The sequence below is a fragment of the Sorex araneus genome, chromosome X, assembly GCF_027595985.1.
Source record: "Sorex araneus isolate mSorAra2 chromosome X, mSorAra2.pri, whole genome shotgun sequence".
Taxonomy (NCBI): domain Eukaryota; kingdom Metazoa; phylum Chordata; class Mammalia; order Eulipotyphla; family Soricidae; genus Sorex; species Sorex araneus.
Genome location: NC_073313.1, coordinates 68,206,374 through 68,214,358, shown reverse-complemented (window position 1 = coordinate 68,214,358; position 7,985 = coordinate 68,206,374). Strand labels below are relative to the sequence as shown.

Genomic DNA, 7,985 nt, shown 5'->3' with positions numbered 1-7,985 from the left:
ACTACGTAGAAATATACTTTTATAACTGGAGAACATATAGGGTCAGTATGACATCTGATTTTGTGGATAAGGATGATAAACTACAGGTTAGGTGAGATGGCATGCCTAACCCATGTAAATGTGGCATATCTACGGTTGAAACCCAGGCAATGGGTATGTCAAAATAAACTTCCAGCTTTCTTCCATTTCTATACTTCTATGATCCAATGAAGGAGGGAAGGTTTTTGTTTGTTTTATGAAACCAAATTTAATGTTTCTCACCTGACTTAAATGACATTTTCCACTCAAGAAGTTTTCAGGTTTCGGCCTGGAGCAATAGCACAGCGGGTAGGGCATTTGTCTTGCACGCAGCCGACCCAAGTTCGAATCCCAGCATCTTATACGGTCCCCCAAGCACCGCCAGGGGTAATTCCTGAGTTCAGAGCCAGGAGCAACCCCTGTGCATTGCTGGGTTTGACCGCCCACCAAAAAAAGTTTTCAGGTTTGAACTTGGTCACTGTTGATGTCTTACAGTGAAAAAACTTCATCAGTAGATTTTTATTTTAAGAACATTTACATAAGAATATAGAATGCTTCATGAATTTGCATGTCATCCTTGCACAGGGGCCATGCTAATCTTCTGTGTATTATTCCAATTTTAGTATATGTGTTGCTGAAGCAAGCATAGGAGGAAGGGTTTTTAACAAAAAATATTATATGATAGTATTCTTTCAAATTTGAATATCTTCAGGAAGCAGAATAAAATGTGTTTAAGGATTTATGTGTAATAGTAGCAAGAATAGAATATGCATACGGCATATTATTTTTTCAAATGGGGTAATACTTTTCATTTGTAGTCACTGTAATATGAGAAGTGGAAAAAAGGTCATTCTAAAATTTAGAAATAGTCTCTGTTTTAGTTTTCCTCTTCTTAAAAGTGACTCTAAATCCAATCCTAATATAAAAGTTTTATAATATCACTATGTAACAAAATAAATGCCAAAGCTCCCATTGACATGACACTAATATCAAGCAATTTTTTAATACAACAAGCTCCCAGTGCACAACAGGATAACTGACAATCTTTGAGTTATTTCTAGCAAAATTTGACCAATGGATAGATATATTCCCCAGCATGCCACAAATCAAAGCAATAAGGATGATAATTAAATTTCAGTCTCTACTAGGAGGACCTAAGATTAATGATAAAGCAACTCCTATTAAATCATGCAACTATCTGCCATCTGAGATAACCTGTGAATTTCAGAGAATCATCTAGAGATCAGTATAAATGCCAAATCACATCACAACACCCCACCCCCTTAAAACCATCTGAAAGGTTCAGAAAGCTATACTGAATAAGTATTCATTGTTTCTATTTATTAGTGTTGAGTTCTGCTCAATGCCAAATTTCTCTGTGTGATCCTTCAGGCAATAGTCAACTGCAGAGTTCTTCTTGGCAAGCCGCACTGGGTAAAGCTATCTCCTCTATACCAGACCTACCATATTTAGTATAAATTCATAGAGTAGAGTTAATCAGGACTGGAGCAATAGCACAGTGGGTAGGTCATTTGCCTTGCACGCCACCGACCTGGGTTCAACTCTTCCGTCCCTCTCGGAGAGCCAAGCAAGCTACCAAGAGTATCCCACCCACATGGCAGAGCTGGCAAGCTATCCGTAGTGTATTCTATATGCCAAAAACAGTAACAACAAGTCTTACAATGGAGATGTTACTGGTGCCCACGCGAGCAAATTGATGAATAATGGGACGACAGTGCTACAGTGCTACATAGTTAGTCAAGGACTTGCACTCTCCTTCTTTTCTTTTCTTTTTTTTTTTTTGCTTTTTGGGTCTCACCCGGCGATGCACAGGGGTTACTCCTGGCTTTGCACTCAGGAGTTACTCCTGGTGGTGCTCAGGGGACCATATGGGATGCTGGGGATCGAACCCGGGTCGGCCGCGTGCAAGGCAAACGCCCTACCCGCTGTGCTATCGCTCCGGCCCCTGCACTCTCCTTCTACAAACATACTCATTTACGTAATTTCGTTTGTAATTCAGTAGTATCTATTCCCAGATCTCCTTCTTAAGGCCCTCAACTGAGGAACTTCCTAGTTGTTTGCAATAACATAACTTCATAGCTTTCCCACTCTGAATTAGTTACCCCATTGCTACATTCTCTCCTTGCTTTTAGAAACCTGCAGATATATGTATAAAGGATGGAGACCTTTCTTTAAGGCTTCTCAAAAGTGAAACACTCAGATCTGCTTGCACCAAAGGTCATCTAATTGTCTTTAACCACGTTCTGGGGAAAGGGGGTTTAGCATAGAGGAGCCAACACCATTCTTTTTTCTCTTGCACGTTCAGTCTCTGTAAATCAATAAAGACTCATTGTTGATCTCAGCTGTACATGTGGTTGGATGAACTGAACAGTGCAGTCCACAGCTCACAGTGTTTGTCTGAAAAGGAAAAATACCTGAGGGATCCAGAGTTCCAGGGACATTCTTGATTAAGTGCTAAAGCATTGTTTGCTAAGTTTTCACTTGAGGGTATTAGGGTGATTAAGTGGATTCTTAGCAACTTTTTAAAAAATTTTCAGGGGTTCTTCTCTTTAGTCCTGGTGGATTGTGTCTAGAAACTTTGGGTTTTTTAGGAGGGTTCTTTCTAGCCTTTGATGGATCAGTTCATCTTGTAAGTGAATCAAATCAGCAATTCACCGAAGGGTTTCTAAACAACTTAGGGAAGAAATTTTCTAGTTACTTCTCAAGGTCCTCTGGCAATAGAACAAATGATTGTGAGAAGGACACAAAACTTAACTCTGTCCAGTAATAACTGGTTCTTATAGGTAGATTCCTGGTGCTGCCAAACACCCCATGTTACAGTAAAAAAAATACAGTTCTTTGAATGATTAATTTATCCATGGATCTGAAGAGATCCTAAATACTGGGTTAGTTAGCTTCCATGATAGCAGACAAGAATTTCCTAAAGTGGGGCTGAATCCATAGCACAGTGGGTAGGGCGTTTGCCTTGCATGTACGCGACCTGGGTTTGATTCCCAGAATCCCATATGGTCCTCTGAGCACCGCCAGGAGTAATTCCTTAGTGCATGAACCAGGACCCTGTGCATCGCTGTGTGTGACAAAAATAGCCAAAAAAAAAAAGAATCTCCTAAAGTTGGGGCAGGAAAGTGGGGCCATCTGGAGCCAGTTACTGTAGAGCTAACCTTCATATTTTCTCAGAGCATCCAGGTCCAAAATAGCAGTACACAAGTGTCAGCGATAGAGTGTTTCCTCCATACTGTCCTCCATGTTGTCTGGTAGCCTTTGGGATTCATAATGGGCCTACCTGAACTTCATTGTATAGTGCCAGTATAGTTCAAGGTGTCTCTGGCTTCAAAGATTGGCGGGGAGAACTGTATGAGGGAGATATTAGAGGCCAATCGGGCAGATCACTGTGTCTTCTGTTCAACTACAGTTCTCTGGGCACAAACATCCTCAGGGAAACCCAAGGTGTCCCAGTATTGACCTGCCCTATGTTTGGGGTTCTGAAGAAGAAAACTGCTGCCATCCTAAACATTCTGCTTCCCTCAGAAACCCACAATCTTTCCTCACCAGAAAACTAGTGCCAGATACTGGAACATCGGCTATCCAATGGGTAACCCCACTAAGGTCTCCACCATGACAATACCTGCAACATAAGTGATATCACCTCAACTCTTCCCAAGTACAGTGACAAACTGAAAAACTCTGTCAACCATAACTTACTTTCTCAGCTTTTAAAAAAATATACAAGTGTAGACTTGGGCTGAGGTGACTTCATCCCACGGTATCAATTCATCGAATCAGCGATCAGTAGGAAGGTGGGAAAATATGCACTCTTGAGGGTTTGGGATACTGGTACACATGGGACTAGGTGTCAGGAGGAGGTGGGAGCAACTAATGCAAATAACGCTCTTTGATTTGAGATGTTAAATCAAGCACTTGCTACTTGACCATGCAACTCACTAGGTTTTTGGTATGGTTGCTTGCTTGTCTATTTTTGCTTCCTTTATTGCAGTTTTTAAATTTTGGGGAAAAAATTATAGGACATAAAATGAGCTCGCCCAAGTCTGACTGGGAGGTCTCTCATTGTGTGATCTTTTACAGTGCACAGCTCAGCTCTGTAGTCACAGCCCTCAATTCTGAAAGCTTTGTTTGTATAGAAAAATCATTCATGTGCATTCTTGCTTCCACCAACCCGCAGCAAATTTCCTGATGAATATGCCTGCAGCTAGGTTCTTTTAACGGAGGCATACGGAAGATAATAAGCTTACCCAACTACCAGTACCTATGTATTATCTCCCCAGAACTCTTACCCGCCACTGTCTGTGAAAGAAAAAAAGAAATAACCATCTTACTGCCAAGCTTAAGGAAGCCTAAGTACTCATAGAGACTATTTCTCTATGCAATAGCCCATCTGCTGTCTACTAAACCTCAAACTCCTTTTAGGTAAGTTTTGGCTGTGTTTTTGTTACCATGAATTAAATAAGGAAGTCAAGTTTATTTCTTTAATTTTTGCTGTGTTTTCTGGATGTTTCTATTTCTATTTCTCTCCCCTGCCACAAGCTAGACTCTTCAGCTATGAGACAAAGGAAAGTAAGCAGGGTAGTGCATAAAATTTCTGTTTTGTCACTTGAAAAAACGTAGGAAATCACCGTATACAAGCAGTACTGTCTTCTGTGGCAAGAACGCTAGAGAAAACACTTAGGTGCAAAGAGTATAAAAGGTAAGGCCCTTGCCTGGCATGCAACCCATTGCTGTTCTACTCCCCAACACCATATATGTTCTCCAGGACTACCTTCTGAGCACCACAGGATGTGACCCTCATTTCAAATGATGTAAGTAGATCTTATTTTTTGTCGTTGTTATATAGCAGAGAATCCATCAGACAGGATTTTTTATTTGCTTTTTCTCTATTTTTTAAACTTTGATAAAGAGAGTCTCTTGCCTGCATGCCTGGCTGTCTTCCCTGGGGCCCCTCAGAGGGGATGGGCTCCAGCTTCCTTCCCCGCCCCAAGCAGAGCTCCCGGCGGCTGAAGACCTCAGGAACCTAGCCACAGCCATGCTCAAGGCCCCTCTCCACATGTTCGGACAAGCCTCACTCATGAAGGTACCGGCAGAGGAACCCAGATGTGTGTGATCCAATCAATGGCAAACATCCAGAGACCTAAAAGCAAGCTCCCAGAAGCACATGTCCGAGAAGTGGCCGGGCAATATCTTATAACCTACTTCTCCCTCTGGGAGAAACTAGCAAGCTACTGAGAGTTTCCTGCCCACATGGGAGAGCCTCACAAGCTTCCCATGGTGTATTCATATGCCAAAGCCAGTAACAAGCTGGATCTCATTCCCCTGACCCTGCAAAAGTGCCTCCAATGGGGTATTGTTGGGAAGGCTGAGTAGAGAGAGGCTTCTAAAATCTCAGGGATAGGACGAATGGAGAGGTTACTGAGACTGCTCAAGAAATTCGATGATCAATGGGATTTCGTGACTTGTGACTTCGTGATAAAATATTACACAACAACATTTAGCATCATAACCATTGGCTTGTGTTTGTTGTATTTTTTTAGAGTCAAAGACAATTTTGTTACTATGAGGGTTTGCTTGTGCATGTGTACATCTGTGCATGTATGTGACTGGAGATCAAATTAAGGGCATCTCACATACAAGTAATATAACCATTCTTATGTATTCAATGACATAAACACATTCTTATGTATCAAATGACATTATTTTTATTCACAATGTTGTATAACTATCACTATCATTTCTCAATAATGAAATATTCAGAATAACTGAATATTCAAAATAACTGAAATTATGTTGGAGCGATAGCACAGCGTGTAGGGCATTTGCCTTGCACGTGGCCAACCCGGGTTTGATTCCTCCATGCCTCACGGAGAGCCCAACAAGATACTGAGAGTATCCTGCCCACATGGGAGAGCCTGGCAAGCTACCCGTGATGTATTCGATATTCCAAAAACAGTAACAATAAGTCTCACAATGGAGACGTTACTGGTGCCTGCTCGAGAAAATCAATGAACAACGGGATGACAGTGCTACAGACAGTGCTAGAGTGCTACTATTCTCAATGCCTTTCTAAATTTGTTGAGATATAATTGACATATGATGTAAAAAATACAAACGCTCCTGAAGAAGGGTGTGTTTGTGGGCTCTTGGGGCCTCTCTCTCTCTCTCTCTCTCTCTCTCTCTCTCTCTCTCTGCTTGCTTTTGGTGCTCTAGATCCACTGTGCATGGACTGGATTAGTATGGCTCCTTCTTTGTGCTCTGCTTCTGTGTGTGCTGCTGTTTTCTCTTCAGTCTGCCTCTGTAAGTCTCTCCTCTGGTCTCTTCCGACCTCTATCTGTCTCTGTCATCTCTCCTCTGGTCTCTTTCAATCTTTCTTCTTCTGATCTCTCTCTCCAGAGCCCTTCTGCTTCAGTCTCTGAAGCCCCACTCGCTCTCACTTCTCACTCTAACTCTGACTCTGATTCTCCTCACTCTCAATTCTGACACTGTCCCTTACTCTTGACTATGTCTCTGACTCTGATTCTGACCACTACTTCTGACTCTGACTCTCACTCACTTTGTGCTCTTTCTTTCCCCTGCTTCTGGCTCTGATGACCCCCTAATTGTCTTTCTCCTTATGCTCTGCTTCTGTGTCTTCTCCCTCTACATCTCTTTCAGTCTAAGTTTATATAGCAATCACATAGGGTGGTGACACAAAGGTGGGTTGAACATTAACAAATCAACAGAGAGGTAAGACCACTCCTCCAGGAGATTAACAATATCTCATCTAAGATTACTCCAGATTACTGGGAGATCCACTTAAGGAGGAGAACCCATCCAGGGTGTGTCCCTTTCTATTTTCCTCAGCTAGTAATCCACTTAAATAGTTGTAGTAAATCTACTTCTAATATTTCTAACAATGTCATTCTGTATGAGCACAGTAACAGATATATCAAACTTAAAGTTTGGTTATTCCTGAGGACATTCACCATATATTCCAGACCACAGTCCTCAGGCCAGGTTAGTCTTTCTAAAGCCAGCTGGGTCTTAGTCTTGTCATTACTTTTGGATCATGACAGCATTTGTCTATGACCATATTCTCAACTTATAGTTGAGTATTGTGGCACTTTGGTCTGGCCCGTTTCGATGTCAGGGTAGCTCACTGCTGGCCCTGGGTCCATTCCATCCCTCGTTGGGACCCTGCTTTTAGGGTGCTAGGAACGAAGGGCATCTGAGTCAAGAAAACAGATGCCCAGAAGTAAATATTATGAGAGTCAATTAGCCCCCTAGTTACAAAGCATAATATTAACTGTCTTCCTGTGTCCATATAGAAAGGAGATTGCTTTAAGGTAAACTAAGTTCCCTGTGGCAAGGCTAAAAGGACAAACCCAATGTTATCCTATAATGACATTCTATAAGCTTAAGTTATGCAATATGAAGAGTCTGTATATATATTTATATATATGTATACTACCATCATCGTTTCATAAATACCTACATGACCTCATAGTTAGCATTTATTTTTTCCTTTTCTTTCTTTTTTTTTATTGAATCACCGTGAGAACAATTACAAAGCTTTCAGGTTTATGTCTCAGTCATACAATGATCAAACACCCATTCCTTCACCAGTGCACGTTCCACCACCAAGAACCCCAGTATACCCCCTTCCCACCACCCACCCTGCCTGTGTGGCAGATGATTTTCACTTTACTCTTTCTTTACTTTGATTACATTCAATTTTCAACAGAAAACCCACAATTATTATTTGGAATTTCCCCCTAACAATCAGACCTGCCGAAAGGCATCATTAGATAATTTGTTTTTTATTGCTTTTAATAAAGAGTATATGATTTTTTTATGAAGTAAAACAGATTTTATTTGGAGGATTTTTGATGGGAAGGAGGAAGAGAAAAGTGGAAGAGTGGAGAATGAAAGAGATAAGATAATGCACCCAAGAGAGAAAA

The 7,985-nt window shown here is 41.3% G+C and overlaps 1 non-coding gene across 1 annotated transcript; it reads right to left on the bottom strand.

Moving 5' to 3' along the window:
• Window positions 1-558: 558 nt before the first annotated feature.
• On the bottom strand, window positions 559-663 carry LOC129400450 (U6 spliceosomal RNA). The gene has a single exon (XR_008627691.1). It is a non-coding gene; the product is annotated as a U6 spliceosomal RNA (small nuclear RNA).
• Window positions 664-7,985: the final 7,322 nt, after the last annotated feature.